This window comes from Heterocephalus glaber, unplaced genomic scaffold, assembly GCF_053883595.1.
Source record: "Heterocephalus glaber isolate CG9 unplaced genomic scaffold, H.glaber_assembly_v1.0 deba00000122, whole genome shotgun sequence".
NCBI classification, from domain to species: domain Eukaryota; kingdom Metazoa; phylum Chordata; class Mammalia; order Rodentia; family Bathyergidae; genus Heterocephalus; species Heterocephalus glaber.
In genome coordinates this window covers 11,777,891-11,797,091 of record NW_028258138.1, presented here as the reverse complement: position 1 = coordinate 11,797,091, position 19,201 = coordinate 11,777,891, and the positions used below count along the sequence as shown (strand labels likewise).

Here is a 19,201-nt window from a genome sequence, read left to right as displayed (position 1 = left end):
GGGCTTCTCTGGGTATTCAGACATGGCCCAGAGAGCCCTGGCCTTTGTCTTCCCAAGAAGCAACCCCCTCCTCCACTGAAGTGACACAAACTAGTTAATTTGTAAATATTGTGGAATGGTAAAGATAATGCCTGAGGACTATACTGCTTTGTTGAAAGTACAGTGCTTTTTAGAATTTCTTTTTTTAGGGCCGGGGATTTAGCTCAGTGGTTTCGCCGCCTGCTGCGCAAGCATAAGGACCCGAGTTCAATCCCTGGTACCAAAAAAAAAATAATTAAAATAAAATTTCTTTTTTTAAATTATCTGGTTGGAAAAAGAAAAGAATAAAATAAAAAGGCACAAGTCAGTACCCCAGCATTTGGAACAGAACCTTTGATTCCACCCAGCTCCTGAGCTGAGTCTCCACCTTCCCTTCCACCATATTGGTTCCTCGTCTCCATCCTTCCTCCACAATCACCAGACCCGGGTCCAGCTCTTGGGTGTATGACCTGTGTGACCCCACAGGGCTGCAAGCTCAGAGGGCCACACACTTGGCTCACTGCTCTGCCCTGGCTATCTTGAAATTTTCTTAACTTTTGAATGAGGGTACCCTATTTTCATCTTTCCCTGGACTCCACAAATTGCATAGTCAATGTTACCCACATCGCTTCCAGTCCAAATGTCTATCTTATCCTCAGTTTCTTTGACCTCTAGTTTGTACTTTTCACACAATCATTTAATATTTCATACAATATATCGAAAGCACTCAATATATATCTATTAAGGGGCTCTGTAAATTCAATGTAATGTTTGTCCTTTTTATGCTAAAAATGTCACAAACCCAGGCAGCCTATGGAGAAATATCCTTGAATATTTGGAGATCCAGTGCAGCAAAGAACATTTAGCTCATGAGGAGACATATCTAGATATTCTCACTAAAGAACTATGAGAAGAAAAGCAAGGTCAACCCAAGGGTCATGAAGACTCCAAAAGGGTACAAGCGTTCCCAATCTGGGATGGTTCACTTTATGTCAAGTTGTCTGGGGCCAGAGTAGCCAGACATTTGGTGAAATATTATTCTGGACATGTTCATGTGTCCTTAGGTGGGATTATTATTTGAATTGGTGAACTGAGCAAAGAAAATTGCCCTCCCTAATTTGGGTGGGCCTCATGTGATCAGGTGAAGGCCTGCATAGAACAAAAATGTTCACCCCTGTGAGAAGGAGCCCTCTTGCCCACCAGGCATCGGGCTGGGAAAGGGTCTTCCTTCTTTTCCTGCTTTTAGACTCAAATTTGGACATAATTTCTATCATCTCAAGCCTGCCGGCATTCAGACTGGAACTCACACCCTCAGCACTCCTGGCTGTCGGCCCTGCAGGCACAGATTAGGACTGTGGCATTGGCCTTTCCGGGCCACCCGCTGGCCAACTGCAGATCTCCGAGCTGGTCAGCTTCCACCACCACACCAGCCAGTTTTCCTTCACAAGCTTTTTCTACCGCTTCTGTTTCTCAGGAACCGGGGCACATCCCAGTCATTTTCCCAGAGCCATTCATGAGTCCTCTTCAGCCTTGTCCCTCCTGTGAGATCCGTGGGCCTTCACCAGCAGCCTCACTGGTGTCCGAAATGCACGCTCTCAGGCCCCATCTCATGCACACCAAGTCTGAACCTCCATCTGACCACGTTCTGGATGATTCATCTGTGAATCAAATGTGAGAAGCACATCATTCCCTCGGAAAATGCAAAGCCATCGGGAAGAATAACAATATTAAAAATAGCCTGGTGTGGTGGCATCCAACTATAATCCCAGCACTCAGGAGGCTGAGGCAGGAGGATCGCCACCTGGGTTACATAGTGACATCAAGACCAGCCTAAACTACAAAGTGAGACCCTGTCTCTAATTAATTAATTACTTGATTAAAAATAAATGTTCATACGCTGGAGTGTAACTTGGTGGTATAGCTCTTGCTTAGCATGCACAAGGCCCTGAGTTTAATTCCCAGAACCAAAAATAAATAATTGATGTAATTAAAGAATAAATGCTTGGTAAAAGAACTTGGGTTTGTTGGTTTGTTTGTTGAGAAAGGGTCTCACTTTGTAGTTCAGACTGGCCGGACTACCTTCAAACTCACAGCAATACTCCTGCCTCAGCCTCCTGAGTGCTGGGATTACAGGCGTGCACCACCACACCTGGCAAGAAGGAAGCATTATCTTTTTTTCTTCCCTAGCACTGGGGATTGCATTGAACCCGGAGGCCACACTTGCCAAGCAAGCACTCTACTACTGAGCTTCGTCCCAGCAAGAATTAATCCAAGCTGGACACTGGAAGGGGAGTAAAAGGAGGCCTCGAAAAGGAATTAAGAGGCCAGGAAATTAGTTCTGAGCCATGATAAACCTTCACTTGAGGAAAACAGACCAGGGAAGCCTCCCTAGGCAACCTCAATAACCATGCAAACTCACTAACCAGCACGATATCCAGTAAGGCCCACGGGGTGCGTGGGACCCAGAGGTCTTTCCCTGGGCTCAGCAGTGCCTGCTCCCTGCGGTTCACCTCATGGCGGTTTATTTTCTGTTTTATCTGGACTGGCAGTTTGTGGAGAAACTGTCCACTTGGCTGCTAACGGGCTCTGCGCTACAGCAACGTTTCTGCAAAATTGTCAGGGGCCGTGCTACAGAATATCTCAGAAACTTCAAGGCAAGGGGACAACCAACCAACCAACCAATCCAAAAAAAAAAAATCTCAGATTTTTTAAGAGGAAAGAGCTGGGAATCAAAAACAATTACTGGGAATGTATTCAGAGGTCTCCAAGAGAAAACCAACTTGGGTTGCATCTTTCAGCTTCTGCTCGCTTCACTCTGATTATTAATTCGTGCACAAGGGCAAGAACGCAAGCTCTTCTTGCCGCCAACTGCGGCTCCCCCATGGTGGTGGGATGATCCGAGACGACCGCCACGGCTTCCTCTTCACCTGACACACACCTGCCGAGGCTCCGGCCACCTGGGCAGGTAAGGGGCTCCTCGCCTACCTGTTCCAGCTCTAGGCAGGCAGGGCGCATGCGCCGCACCCTTCACGCAACGTGCCTGCGCTCTGTTCTCTAGCCCCATCAGAGCCGGGAGACCGCCATGTTGCTGCAGTGCAGCTTCCGGCAGGATTGGAGGAGTCGCTGTTCCCAGGACGGGACACTGGTGCACTGGAGCCTCAGAAAAATGGTGTGACAGCCCCATTTAATCTCTGTCTATATGGAATTGTTGCAAGTTACACACACACTCTGCCTAGACAAGAAGTAAAGGGGGGCGGGGGGGAAGCCTACTGATTAAAAGCAAAGATTCTGCCCTCAGCCAAACTTTTCCTCTGTCCCTTAGCAGCTGTGTGACCTTGGGCAAGCTACTTAGCGTCTCTGTGCTTCATTTGGCCTAGGCTGTAGCATGAGGCACATAATAGTGTCCCTCTTGTAAGGATGGTAAGAGAACTGATGAGGCTAATAAGTGAAGGTATGGTGCCGCAGGCCTGTAATCCCAGTACTCGGGAGGCTGAGGCAGGAGGATCACAAAGAGCCTGGGGTACACAGTTCAAGGCCAGTCTGAACTACATAGCAAGACCCTGTCTTAGAAAAAGAAACATGCATGGCTCATGTTGGAGACACTATGGGCCCCTGAGTCATCTATAAAAAGCCAGAGTTATTCCTCTTTTTTTCATTTGTGTGTGTGGGGTGCTGGGGATTGAACCCAGGGTACTTTACCACAGAGCTATATCACCAGCCTTTTTTTTCTTGGTTGCTTTCTTTATTTCTTTGTTTTGGGGGGGGGGGGTTGGTACTGGGGATTGAACTTGGATCCTTACCCTTGCACAGCATGTAGCAAAACCACTGAGCTAAATCCCCGGCCCATCTTTCTTTGTTTTTTTTGAGAGAGTCTCACTAAGTTACACAAGCTGATCTGGAATTTGTGATACCCCTGCCTCAGCCTCCTGAGCAGCTGGGGTTACCTGCATATGCCATCACCTCTGGCCAGAATCACTCTTAAAAGACTTACGGGCACCCCTTAGATGCCTCCTCGCTAGAGACCCAAAAAACTCAGGAACTCATTGTGTCCATAATGTCACCCTATCTACTCCCAGCACATTCCTTAAACAAGAGCAAACAAGCCCCATGACCTCATCTTTTCTAGGTGGTTGCTGGCCTTGCGGAGCAGGCTGGAAAAATGGGAGGCAGCTTTGAATGAACCTGTGTTTTGTCCTTTGTCTAATAAATGCCCAAACTGTACCTAGCTCCACTCCTGGTCCAGCCCTCCGCTGTTCCCCTTCTGCAGGGGATGCCCGGGGCTTTCGAACTGGTCCTTCCACCCTATTCCCTCTGAAGTCCTCACAAGGATGATAAACTCTGGTATTGCCCATCCGACCTTCCCGCCTTCCCAAATGCTCCCAAACTCACACACATCAAGCAGTGTCTTTCTCTGCTGCCCTCTGCCTGGATCAGCACTTTCCGTCTAAGTTGCCCTCTGCCCACAGTCACCTTGCTCTTTCAAAGGCCAGGCCAGACCTTTTCTGCCTCTGAAGAGGCCTCTTGTTCCTCCCAGACATCACCTTATGGATTTTCTCACTCAACTTTTCATAGAATAGCTTCATCAGCTTTCCAAAATGTGCTCTACAATGTCTGCTTAAAAGATAAAGAAAGAGACTGGGTAACCTGCCCACGGTCGGCTCACGTTCCAAGATGGCACTTGCAAGTTTTGCCAGCCCAGGCCCCAAGCAGAACCTATCCCCTCCTGTTCAGAGGAGGTGCAGTCAGCACAGCCTGTGACACTCGGGGCTTTGTGTTGGGGGCTGGGGTGAGTCCTTCGGGGCCCACCCTGGACTCCAGCTTCAAGGCCTGGCCCAGCGCAGCCCCCCAGAGGGGCAGAGATCAATCCAGTTTGTTGGACCAGATGTGGGACACAGTGTATGAAGGGATCTCAGGAGGAAGGCCTGCCTGGTTACTTTGTATTTTTGTAAAATATTTTAAATCTTTAGCTGATACAATAATTGTATATATCTGTGTGGTACAAAGTAATTTTAAAATTGTATATACAATGTCCAGTGAGCAGATCAGGGTGACTGCCGTAAGCACCACCTCAGATTCATGTTTCTTCCCATTGGGAACATTGAAAACCCTACCAGCCATTTGAAATATACCCCATTCGTTACTATCAACCAGAGTTTCCTTGCTGTGCTGCAGAACAGCAGAAGTCATTTCTTCTCTCCAGTTGCATCTCTGTACCTAGTAACCATCTATCTTCTCCCTCACCCTTCCTAGCTTCGGGCAACCACTCTTCTACTCATCTTTAAAAAAAAAAGTCAATGCATTGTTATTTTGGGAATTTTATATGTAATTCCTTCAATGCCTATGCAGGTTACCTTAATGAGATTCTTTGTCTCTGAGACACCCCTTTTTATTTTTTTATTTTTTATTTTTTGCTTAAATTCTTTTATTGGTACACTTTAGGTATACAATACGTTTGTTTACATTTATCATTGGATGCTTGTACCTGTACATGATGTATCTTGGTTCTTATTTTTTCCCCATTCCCTGTATGCCCTTCACCCCCTCCAACCTTCCCTATGTGCACAGACTTTGTTTCCATTTTTTTCCTTTTCTCATAATTTTTCCTTTCCCTTCTTTCTTTTCCCCTTCCCCTCCCACTTCCCCTACCCCTTTGAAACTTTTCTTCCTATTTCAAATTATCAATTATTCATTTTAATCATTTTAATCCTTATTTACACTTTCAATTTCTCACACCAGAGAAACTACTCAGTATTTACACTTATGTGTCCTATTTATTTCACTTAAGAGGATGGCCTCAATATGCATCCATTTAGCTATAAATGTCTCTAGTTTCCCCTTCAAGGCTGAGTAGTACTCCATTTTATAAAAAAAACATATCTTCTTTATCCAGTTTCCAGTTGATGGGCACTTGGGCTGTTTCCAAGCTTTTGCTATTACAAACTGTGCTGCTAAAAACATGAGTGCACATACATCACTGTGGTATGATTCTTTTGGGAAGGTACTCAGCAGGGGAATAGCCAGGTCAAATGGGACCTCTAGCCCTAGCTCTTTGAGGTATCTCCATACTGATTTCCACAGTGATTGCACCAGTCTGCACTCCTACCAACAATGGAGAAGGGTTCCTTTCTCCCCACACCTCTGCCAGCATTTGTTATTGGTTGATTGCTTGATAGCAGCCATTCTTTCTGGTGTGAGGTGGAATCTCAGTGTTGTTTTATCTGCATCTCTCAAATGACCAGTGATGTTGAACATTTTTTCATGTGTTTATTTGCTGCCTTTACTTCTTTCTCTGAGAAATGTCTGTTCATTTCAGGTGCTTGTTTTTGAATTGGGTCTTTAAATTTCAGAGGTCTAATTTTTTTTCCAGTTCTTTATGTATTCTAGATAGTGGTCCTTTGTTTGAGGTACAGCTGCTAAAAAAATTTTTCCCACATTGTAGGTTGTCTGTTAGCTCTGTTGGTAGTTTCTTTTGCAGTGCAGAAGCTTTTTAGTAAGATGAGATCCCAGTTGTTGATTCTTTGTGCTAGTTCCCGTGCTACTGAGGTTTTTGTTCATAAAGTCTTTTCCTATACCAATGTCTTCAAGTTTTCCTATACCTAACTTATCTTCCAGCAAGTTTAGTGTTTCTGTTTTAATATTTAGATCTTTAATCCACTTTGATCTTAGTTTAGTGCATGGTGATAGGTATGGGTCTAGTTTTAATCTTTGACAGGTTGAAATCCAGTTTTTCCAACACCATTTATTAAATAGGCTATCTTTCCTCTAGTGAGGGTGGTTGGCTCCCTAGTCAATGATGAGGTGGCTGAGTGTGTCTAGAGTTATTTCTGCATCTTCTAATCTATTCCACTGATCCTCGGGTCTGTTTCTTGGCCAGTACTATGCTGTTTTTATCACAGTAGCTTTGTAGTATAGTTTCAAGTTGAGGATTGTGATACCCCCTGCCAAGTCTCTGTTGCCTAGAATTTCTCTTGCTATTCTAGGTGTCTTATGGTTCCAAAAAAATTTTTGGATTGTTTTCTCTAGTTCTGTGAAATATTTTGTTGGAATTTCAGTTGGCATTGCATTAAATCTATATAGTACTTTGGAAGTATGGCCATTTTCACTATATTGGTTCTTCCTGCCCAGGAACAAGGGACATCTTTCCATTTTCCTATATCCTCTTCAGTCTTTTTTCAGAGTGCTGTAGTTTTCAGTGTAGAGGTCTTTTGCTTCCTTTGTTAGATTGATTCCTAGATAATTCATTTTGGGGGGATCCTATTGTAAAAGGAATTGTTTCTCTAATTTCTCTCTCAGTGAGTCTGTTATTTGTGTACAAGAAGGCTATTGTCTTTTGAGTGTTGACCTTGTATCCAGCCACTCTACTGAATCTGTGAATTAAGTCTAGAAGTCTTTTGGTGGAGTTTTTTGGGTCTTCTACATAAAGAAGCATATCGTCAGCAAATAATTACAGTTTAACTTCTTCCTTTCCTATCTTTATTCCTTTTATTTCTTTCTCTTTTCTAATTGCTGTGGCTAATGTTTCCAGAACTATATTGAACAGGAATGGTGATAGTGGACATCCTATTGTCTTGTTCCTGATTTTAGCATGAAAATTTTCAGTTTTTGACCATTTAGTATAATGTTAACTGTTGGTTTTTCATAGATAGCCTTAATCAGATTGAGATAAAGACCTTCTATTCTGTAGGCTTTTTATCATGAATGGGTGTTGGATTTTGTCGAATGCTTTTTCTGCATCTATTGAGATGATCATATGGTTTTTGTCCTTGGTTCTGTTAATGTAGTGTATTACATTTTTTGATTTATGTATGTTGAACCATCCTTGGATCCCTGGGATAAATCCAACTTGCTCAGGGTGTATGATCTTCTTGATGACCCTCTGTATTCTGTTTGCCAGTATCTTGTTGAGGATTTTTGCATCTATGTTCATTAGGGAGATTGGCCTGTAGTTCTCTTTTTGGGTTTCGTCTTTCCCTGGTTTTCAAATCAAAGTAACACTTGCTTCCAGGAATGAATTTGGAAGTACTGCTTGCCTTTCAATTTCCTTGATGAGTTTAAAGAGTAATAGCGATAGTTCTTCTTTAAATGTCTTGTAGAATTCAGCAGTGAAGCCATCAGGACCTGGGCTTTTCTTTGTTGGTAAATTTTTTATTACATTTTCAATTTCACTCATTGTAATTGGGGTGTTCAGCATTTCTATATCTTCCTCATTTAACTTTGGCAATTTGTATGTATCTAGGGACCTGTCCATTTCTTCTGTGTTTTCCATTTTATTAGAGTACAGGTCGAAGTAGGTATTAATGATCCTCTGGATTTCTGCTGGGTCTCTTGTGACTTCACCTTTTTCATTCTTAGTTGCATGGAATTGAGCCTTTTCTTTCCTGTTTTTGATAACCTTGGCTAAAGGTTTATTGACTTCATTTATTCTTTCAGAAAACCAACTCTTTGATTCATTAATTTTTTGTATCATTCTCTTAGTCTCCATTGCATTGATTTTTGCTCTAATCTTTATAATTTCCTCTCTTGTACAAGCTTTGGGTTTGTTATGCTCTTCTTTATCTAGGAGCTTGAGGTTATGCATTAGGTTATTTATTTGAGTTCTCTCTGTTTTCCTAATATGAACATTCAGTGCTATGAATTTCCCGTGTAGAACTGCTTTCATTGCGTCCCGTAGATTCCTGTATGTTGTACTGGCATTATCATTTACTTGTAGAAACTGTTTAATTTATTCTTTAATTTCCTCTGAGACCCATTGATTGTTCAGGAGGGTGTTATTCAGTTTCCATGTGTTTGTGAGGGTTTTGTGGTTTTTGTGTTATTGATCTCCAATTTTATTGCACTATGGTCTGATAATATACAGGGGGTAACTTCAATTCTTTTATATGTACTTAAACATGTCCTATGAGCTAGCATGTGGTCTAATTTGGAGGATGACCCATGTGCAGCCAAAAAGAATGTATATTCTGATTTTGTGGGGTGGAACACTCTGTAAACATCTAGTTAGTAAGTCTATTTGTTCAGTAGCTTGTTTCAGTGCTAGAATTTAGTTGTTGATTTTTTTTGTCTAGATGATCTATTTGTGATAGTGGGATATTGAGGTCCCTCACTACAATTGTATTAGTGCTTATTTGATTTTTCATGTCCATAGTATTTGTTTTATATAGTTGGGGGCATTCACATTTGGTTCATAAATATTTATGATTGTCATCTGGTCCTCTTGGATTGTTCCCTTCACAAGGATGTAGTGACCATCTTTGTGTCTCTTAATTAGTTTTGGTTTGAAATCTACTTTGTCTGCAAATAAGATGGCTACCCCTGCTTTTTCCCGGGTTCCTGTGGCATGGAGAACTGTTTTCCATCCTTTTACTTTCAGTCTATGAATTTCTTTTTGAGTTAGGTGTGTTTCTTGCATACAGCATGTTGTTGCATTTTTCTTCTTAATCCATTCTGCCAGTCTATTTCTTTTGATTTGTGAATTGAGGCCATTAAAATTGATGGTTATAATTGATAGATATTGACTCATCCTTGTCATGATGTTTTACTGTTATTGGCTCTTTTATTTTTTATTTTTCCCTCTTTCCTTTTAGTTTCTTGCCTTGCCTGGTGGCTTCCCTCTGTTGGCCCTCATGGAGTTGTGACCTTCATTGTCTTTTTCTAGGATATTGTTTAGAATTGCTTGGAATGCTGGTTTGATGTTCATGAAATTTCTCAGGTGTTCTTTGTCATGGAAGTATCTAATTTCCCAACTGATTTTGAAAGATAATTTTGCAGGGTACAACAGTCTAGGTTAGAACTTATTTTCTTTTAGGGCTTGAAATACTTCACTCCAGGCTCTCCTTGACTTGAGGGTTTGTGTTGAGAAATCTGCCATGATTCTGATGGGCTTTTCTTTGTAGGTGATTTGTTTGTTTTCTCTAACTGTTTGTAGGATTTTGTTCTTCTGTTGGGTTTCTGGGATCTTGACTACTATATGTCTAGGTGTAGAATTTTTTGATCGTGACTAGTTGGAGTTCTATATATCTCACTTATCTGTATGTCCATTTCTCTACCTCTGTCTGGGAAGTTTTCTACTGATACTTCAGTGAACAGTTTTTTTATGTCAATTGTACTTTCTTCTGTTTTTTTGTGGACTCCTATCAATCTTATGTTATTCTTCTTTGCATCATGTAGCAGCTGCTGGATTAATTTCTCATGGTCCCTTACTATTTTTAAGAAATCTCTGTGGCATTTAGCTCAGTGGTTCCGTTGCCTGCTTTGCAAGCTCAAGGTCCCAAGTTTGATCCCTGGTACCAAAAAGAGAAAAAAGAAATCTCTGTTTTCATGGTCACTAACCGCAATCCTGTCTTCTATATCTGATATTCTAACTTCACATTCCCTTAATCTGCTGTGAATACTTTCAATGGGGTTTTTTATCTCCTGGATATCTGTTTGAATCTGTTTCATAGATTACATTTCTTTCTTATGTTGGGTGATCATGGTTTCCACTTCTTTTTTATGCTGGGCATTCATGGCTTCCAGCATGGTTCTGAGCTCATCTTTTTTTTTTTTAAATCTGATTCTGTTCTAGAGCCTCTAATCATGTCTTTCACTCTGCTCACCATCTCTGTAGTTATCTGGGAGATTATTTCTGTTTTGAATTTTTCTAGAGCCTCATTCAACTGTTTTGTTACTCCCTGTGCTATCAGTTCAGGGGAGACACCCCTTTTTAAAAAACTGATGCTTAATCCAGTCATCCTGTCTCCCAGCCATAATTTTATTTATTTACTTATTTATTTACTTACTTATTTATTTATTTATTTATTTATTGAGATAGGGCCTTGCTATTCAGGCTGGGCTTGAACTCACTATGTAGCACAGGCTGGCCTCCCACATCATGGCAATTCCTTCTGCCTCAGCCTCCCCAGTGCTATGATTACAGGTGTGTGCCACCACACCTGGCTGGCCGTAATTTTTTTTTTTTTTGGTACCAGTGATCAAACTTGGGACCTTGGGGTTTCGAGGCAGGTGGCAGAACCACTGAGCTAAATCCTCGGCCCTGACCATAATCCTTTTGTTAGAGCTTTTATCTCCACTTGAATTATGAACACATTGATGACGACTTCAAAATTCCTGGGATTTTAGACCCAAATTTCTGCCAGCAGTTTATTTTAGAATCCTAGAATTTGAATCATATAGAAAGTACTTGGTGTTGGGTTATGATCTAGATTCTAGAATATTATCCATTCATCACTCAATTCTGATATAGAAAGTCAACATTTTTCAGTCTGTATTTTACTCTTGAACAAAGTGTTGTAGGCCTCATTGTCACCACGGTGATTCACTTACTGTGATGGAGGCATCACCTGTGTCTCAATTCAGCCACAGTGACCAATTTTGGACACTAGTCAACAGTGCCCATTCTTATCTAGAATGAGGCTGTTATTCTACTCTTCCATGAGCACAACTCTCTTGGTTTCTACGTGCAAGTATTTATCTTTCTGATCCAGGTTTGTTTCACTTAACATGTTCTCCCATTCTGTCAATATTGCCAGAAATGACAAGACTTTCTTATTATGGGTAAGTAATATTCCATTGTACATGTCCACCACATATAATGGTTTACATCTAAAATGTCCCACAAAATTCTCATGTGCGTGGAAGGTGATTGGACCTACACTCAGGTGGATCCATCCATTGTTGAGTTCCTAGCTGAATGTGCTATTAGGAGGTGGGAAGTGTTTGGGGGTGCTCACTGGGGTGTGACCTGGAAGGGCTCTTTCTTGTCCCCACTACTGCCATAGCTTCCTGCTTCCTGACTGCCATGGTCCGAGCACCTTTTCCTCGCCCAGGCCCTTTTACCATGGAGCCAGCCAACCATGGATGGAAACTGAGAGCAGAATAAATCTCTCCTCCTTAAGGTCACGGCTGTCGGCTACTGTGTCCCAACGACGAGGAAAGACATGACTAACACACCTCATTTTCTTTATCCACTCATCAGTTGAAGGACACCTAGGTTGATTAGCTATTGTGAACAGTGCCACAAAAAAATCTAAAACCATGGGTGTACTGGTATTTTTCTGCACGCTAATTTCATTTCCTTTGCATGTACACCCAGAAATGGGTAGCTAGGTCATATGGTAGAGCAGCTAGAGCAGATCTGTCTCTAGTTTTTTGAGGAACGTAGATAGCTGTTTTCCATCATGGCTGTACTGATTTGTATTCCCACCAAGAGCATATGAGTTTCTCTTTCTTGGCAGTCTCACTGGCATTGTTATTTGTTATCTTCTTTATAATAAGCACGCCTCGCTTCTCCCATCTTTCCCTTTCCAGAGTTCATATTTAGCCTCTTTCATGTATGTATGATTCTCATCTTCAAAACTCTTCTTTAGAAGGTAAGTGCCATAGTTTGGATCTTAAATCCCCTGCCCACCAAGGACCAGGTATTGGAGTTTTGGGCCCAGGGAGGTGCTACTGAGAGTCAGCGAAACCTTAAGGGTCTTTGGGTTGTGGAGGTCATGCCCTTGAGAAGGATGTGGAAACCCTTGTCTCTTCCTTTCTTCCTTTGTTGCCTCCTGGCCATGAGGTGAGCAGTTTTGCTCCACACGGTCCTGCCACAGCGAACCAAAACAAACCTTTGCTCTCTGTAACTGGGTTATCTGAGAAAAGTCGATGGATGCAGTAGTGGATGCACAATGATTAGAGATGCACTGATTTACCAAACATTTAAAACTGCCTGCCGTGTACAGTGTAACACACTGGGGCTACAAGGAAAGTAGTGATGCACAGACAGAAAGGCCCCACCTTCCCCAGCCTTCAGACAGGCACAGTGTAGGAGGTGGGGGCTGGGGCAGGACCTGGAAGTGAGAGTCTCCCTCCCAGCTCCTCCCTGCCCTCTCTGCTTCCTGGCTGCCGTGACTGAGCAGCTCTCCTCCGCCAGGCCCAGCTGCCATGTTCTTCCTGCCTTGGAGCCAGCTATGAACTAAAAATGTGAGTCAAAGAGAACCTCTCTTCTAAGCTGTGGGTGCTGGTAATTTGTATCCGAAATGAGGAAAGTGACTAAAATAACATACACACACACACACGCACACACACGCACACACTGATTAGACACAAGGAGTCTGTATACCAACAGTGATATCCGCAAGGGTTTAAGTTTGGCTTTGACTTTTGAAGAACTTGGTTACTTTGCTAGGGCTGGCAAAACAAAATATCATAGTTACTGGATGGCTTAAACCACAAAGTGTATTTCTTCACAGTCCTGGGGGCTGGAAGTCCAAGATCGAGGTGTCAGCTGGTTTGGCACCTCCGGAGGCCTCTCTGGACGCTCTCTGTGTCCTTTCTCTGTCACACCAGCTCTTCTTTTTTTTTGGTACCGGGTATCAAGCTCGGGACCTTGCCCTTGCAAGGCAGGCAGAGGAACCACTGAGCTAAACCCCCGGGCCCCCACTCCTGCTCTTCTTATGAGGACACCAATTGGGCTGAATGGGGCCCAGAGGAGAGGCCTTGTTTTCAATCGCTCAGTCCTTTTGAGGCGCTGTCTCTGTATACAGCCCTGCTCAGGGATGAGAATATCACTATCCAAGCTCTGCAAGACACAGTCCAGCCCATGGCTGGTTCCCACTGCCCACCACGTCATCTACACATGTGAACAATAAGCACAACAGCTCAGCACCTGGAGCTGGGTGGACAACTGTTCCCTGTGTGTTTGTGACTGGTTTTTTAGCTGAGTAGCTGCTGGAGCTGAATTGAATTCTTTGGTCAGGTAGGGAAGGGTCACAGAAAAGCTGTGTTCTCTCCTCAAAAGCATTTGTTCTCTTCTTTTGGAAAAGAAGGAGCTCCATGAGTAAAGGAGAATGATGGTTATATAGCATCAGTATCCAAACAATGAAGAGGCATAGCTGGGCATGGCGGTGTGTGCCTATAATCCCAGCATTCTGGGACGCTGAGGCAGGAAGATCACAGGTTCAAGCCCAGCCTAGGCAACTTAGCAACTTAGTGAGACCCTATCTCAAAATAGAAAGTAAAAGGGGCTGGAGATGGAGCTCAGAGGCAGACGGCCTGGGTTTATTCCTTGGTACCGAAAAGAAAAACAGAGAGGCGCTTCATGCTTGGTGGTGACCCCATGATGCAGACTCCGCTTGAGTAAATGCGTGTGCTTTTTCTCCGTTGCAGGGGGCTGGCCCAGGGGAGGTGCGGGAGCGCTGCACCCCCCGGCGTCAAGCCCAAGAGGCCGGATCTCGGGCCAGGTGTGCCTTCCTGCCGCCTTCCACACAGCCCTCGCAATACCGAGTCTGACTCAGCTGCCGCCATAGCTGCCCCTTCTTCAGTAGCTGCGTTATTCATTCCTTCTGGCCTGGAAGTAACTTTTTTAAAATCTTTTTTTCTCCCCACTGAAACAACTGTTGTTTTTATCCTCAGAACTCATGGTCTGTAAATAGTGACTTTCTAGTCCTTGTTAGTGCAAGTCGTGTTCTTAGATGCCATACACCACAGATCCCAGACAATTTCCCTGTATTCACGTTTCCCTCCTACAAAATTTCTATGGACAGCTGGTAGAAATAGAAAAGATATGCAACTAATTTTTTTTCACATTCACCACTCCAGGACAATTCCTGATTAGACACAAGGAGTTTGTACATTATTGTAATTTATTTTTTTCAGACATAGTCTCTCTGTACCCTAGGCTGGCCTCGAACTCAGGGTGATCATCCTGCCTCAGCCTCCTGAGTACTGAGATTACAGGCGTGTACCACCATATGTAGCTCCATAATTCATTTTTAATAGTCAGCTAACAAAGGACAAGCACAAAATGATCTCTATTTTTAAAAATTCCGTGTAAGAAGTATGCACACAAAACAGGACTGACCAGTGAATTGATTGAATGATTAATTGATTGGTTGCTGTGCTGGGGATGGATCCCAGGGCCTCCCGTGTACTAAGCAAGCACCCACCACTAAGGAGTGGGAAGGTTTGCTGGTGTCGTTTTTCAAATTATTATCTCTTGAATAAAATCTTTTTTTTTTTTTTGGTACCGGGGATCGAACTCAGGACCTTGAGCTTGCGAGGTAGGCGGCAGAACCACTGAGCTACATCCCTGGCCCTCTTGAATAAAATCTTAATGCAATTAGGAAACTGCCTCTCTCCAATATTGCTCCCAGGTCAACCCCGCTCACTAACATGCACTTTCTTAGGACCCAGAGAGGAGGTGGCGAACAGAGCCAAGTGCCACAGAGCAAGTTCCATGGGAGACAGAGGCTGAGGTGAAGACAGCAGGCAGGGGAAGGGAGGGGACATCATTAGTCCCCTGTCCATTGCTATAGTAACATCTCTGAGGCTGCAGATTGTAGGAAGGAAACGGGTTTATTCCACTCACAGCTCTGAAGGGTGTAAATGCAAGTTCTCTCAGCCTCATCTGTTCCACCTCTGGTGAGGGCCTCCTGGCTTTGTCACAACCTGGCAGAGAAGCAGAAGGAGGGAGAGCAGAAGGGGCCACATACATGAGGGAGAGGAAGCCCACTTGATAACCACCCGTTCCCCCGATAGCAACCCATGCGGTGAGAACGAACCAGGGTCCCATGGCCATGGTCTTGGTCCTTTTTGAGCAGCTGGTGCCCTGACCACTTCTACGAGACCCCACCCCTTAACGGTTCCACCACAACACAACAGGCCTCCCCTGGGTCATACTCCAACCCACCCAAGCCGTGGCCGGAGGGAAGGGAGAGGGCGGAGGGAGACTCAGGGTCACAGCCACCTCCACAAGGCCTCCACCACTCCAGGCACCCCTAAGGGGAAGGGGCCTGAGTGGCTGCAGGCCACCCGTGAGTGAGGGGTGAGTCTGGCTTTCCTGAGGGGTCCTGTTCTCCAGGAGAGCTCGTGGCCCAGAGCTCGGAGCACAGCTTCAGGGAGCTGGGGAGCAGATTCTGCAGGCCCGGGGGAGGAGTCAGTCAGAGCCACATGGCTGGCTGCTCACACAGGAAGCTGCTGCCCTTCTGAGAGGACCCAGGACCCTCTGTGCTCCCAGACTCACGTCTGGTCCCCGCTCATCTCATCTGTCCACGAGGGGCTTCTGTCAAGGCTGCAGGGTGACAGCCTCTGCCCGAATCAGGCCCACAGGCTGGTTTTCTTTGGCCCTCAGAGTTTCAAAATTTTGATGCCTGTGGGGCTGGGGATTTAGCTCAGTGGTTCCAGTGCCTGCCTCACAAGCACAAGGTCCCTAGTTTGATCCCAGGTACCAAAAAAAAAAAAGAGGCTCCTGGAGAGACAGTGGAGTCAGGAGGCCACTGTGCTCCTCAGTGGGTTAACCCACTGGTGTTCATAGCTTGGGGTGCTCTCAGGAGGTGGGGCCCAGTTGGAGGAGGGTCACTGGGGCCTTAGGGGTGTGTGTCTCTGGCTGGAGCTCTTCCCCTTTGCTTTACGTCCAGGCAGCCAAGAAGTGAGCAGCTTTGTTCCCCCATCCTCTTCCATCATGATGTTCCTCCTTAGAGCAGCCAACCGTGGACTGAACCCTCTGGAGCCATAAGCTAAATTCAACCTTTCTTCCTTTAGCTTGTGGTTATCAGGTAATTGTCCTAGTCCACAGGAAAGCTGACCAATACAGCTTCCTAGAACATTCCAGATTTCAGGTTTCTCTTGAAAATATCATAAGGTTTTCCAACCTAACCCCCTCAAGGCCATAGTCATCAGACATGGCACAGGCCCAGTAGGGTGCATAGATCCTCCTTTGGCCTCCAGCCCCCGTGACCACCTCCTCGGGCTGCTGCCAAATTTTTGACAACATTAAGTTACTCGAACACGGCTTCTAAGTTAACTCACCTTTGTTTCTACTGTCAGCAAATCAGACAAAATAAACTAACTTCTCAATTACACATAGTTTGATAAGTAACAAATATGAATCTGAAAATGAGAAAAGAAACCAAACGCAACTCAACAAGCCCCATTCAGCACAACCACTGCGCAATTGGTACCTGGACCCAAGCGACCCTTCCATTCATAAAGAAACCAGCCTCGGCGACATTTGTGACATGTTACAAAGTAAATTGCCTGTTTGTCATAGACTGGAGTCTTTAATATGAACCAGCCCTAAGAAATGTCATTTAAAAATAATTACTCTGTTTGCTAAAGAGCACTGTATCACAAAATCAAGCTGTTTGAGCAAAGTTGCAAGAAGGAGTTTAATGCACTCCCTGGTGATTTATGTTGAAATATGACTTATTCCAAGTCGTAACAGAGTCAGTTTGATTCAGCACTGAGAGCAGTGATTGCAGCACAGTCTGAGGCACTGTTTGTGTCTACGTGAGGAAGCTCAGTGCTAAAGTGGTGACCCTAATGTAGGTCAGCACTGGCGAAAGACTCTTGGTGGCTTTGCTGCTTCGGTGGCAGTGTGTCCACCCCGGGCACCCCATGGGGGCGAGGCGTGCTGGGGTGCAGCTGGCCTTGGGTAGCGGATTCGTCTGATGGAAATCACCTTCTGGGTTCCCTCCCTGGTCTCTTCACTGAGACGTAGTTTACTGGGATGGTTCTAAATAGGATCAATTTTTAAAACTGATAACAAAGGATAGGTGCAAAAGGAAAGCTTGCTGGTCGCTATGGTTTGGATGGAGTTTGTTCCCCCAAACTCAAGGTGGGGCTTAGTCCCTAGTGAGGTGGAGCTGGGAGTGTTACCTCTGAGAGGCACTGGGACATTTACAAGGAATTCATTCTCTTCTTTTTTTGGTTTTGGTTTTGTTTTTGTTTTTTGAGGCAGGGACTCCCTTTGTAGCTCAGGCTGGCCCTGAACTCATTACATAGCCCAGGCTGGCCTCAAACTCTCAGTGATCCTCCTGCCTCAGCCTCCAGAGTGCTGGGATCACAGCCATGTGCCACCACACCCAGCTCATTCTGCTCTTGAAGGAAGGAAGGAAGGAAGGAAGGAAGGAGTTCTCACCCTGAAGTGACCAGCTTGGTGACCTCAAATGTGGGTCATAAAGCAAACCTAAGGACTGGGGATTTAGCTCAGTCACACCTTGCCTGCCTTGCAAGTGCAAGCTTCTGAGTTCGATCCCCAGTATGGGGGGGATGCAAAATAAAGCAAACCCCAGCATCCCCCTCCCTCTCTCTGCACACCCCTACTTCCCTTTCTACTTCTCTGCCACACTGTGATGCAGCCAGGGCGCTTTTCCCCAATGCCAGGGCCATGCTGGTTGGACTTTGCAGTCACCAGAATCATGAACCAAACAAACAATTTTTCTTTACCTATTTCCTAGCCTCAGGCATGCCATGACAGCATTATAGCAAAATGGACTAAGACTCTGGTGCTGCTCTTTTGCTTTTTCAGGAGCTGAGGCAGCCTCTTTGAAAGCGTGAGATGACAGCTATACAAATGAAAAACCTATCAGTAAGAGTGAGGTGAAAAACAGAATCTGGATCCTGGATAATACGGTTGATCATTAAAACCATCCCTAGAAATGTCAACCTCCAGCCTTTGTACTGAGAACATTAAGAAATACTCCAAACTGGTTTTAGTTAGATATTCTACTGTGAGCAGCTAAGAACATTATCAACTGATAAAGAGTTTAAAGAAGTAGGACCAGGTAAAATTCATGACATATAAGAAGAAAGGAGAGAATTCCCCACAGTGTAGGAAAGACTCCTCACACGTTAATAATACTACCTGCAGCATGGCTGGTGGTCCACTATTAAGTGTGCTTTTTCAACCCACGCTTCATTTCACACATACTTCCTAGTTTCTCTGAGATGTAAAACAGTCTTGGGACTTAATGTTGATTAAGGCAGCAAGCTGAGGACTTCCTTCCGTGCATTTTTAACTTTATGAGTGGACAGTGAGCTATTCTGGAATTTCTCTCACTTACACGATACAGCAGAAAGCACGGTCCAGGACAACGACACACGGACCTCACCTTCGCCGTCATTTGCAATGTCCATGCTCCCTCTGACTCTTTTTTTTTTTTTTGGTACTGGGGATCGAACCCGGGACCTTGCACTTGTGCAGCAGGTGACAGCACCGCTGAGCCAAATCCACAGCCCCTGACTCTCTCTTCCCATGCATTCATCACCTCCCCTCTTCTTCCACCATCAGTGCCCAGCACACCCTGGACGCCTTGCATTCCCTCATTCATTCCAGTCAAAGCCACCGGACCTCTTACCCTTTCCCCACATGAGTGGCTACATTCAGTGCTCACCAAGCTCTTCGCTGGACATTGGCCTCACA

At 44.6% G+C, this 19,201-nt stretch overlaps 1 non-coding gene across 1 annotated transcript; it reads right to left on the bottom strand.

Annotated features, from left to right (window-relative positions):
- Positions 1-11,299: 11,299 nt before the first annotated feature.
- On the bottom strand, positions 11,300-11,432 carry LOC147830338 (small nucleolar RNA SNORA1). The gene has a single exon (XR_015439390.1). It is a non-coding gene; the product is annotated as a small nucleolar RNA SNORA1 (small nucleolar RNA).
- Positions 11,433-19,201: the final 7,769 nt, after the last annotated feature.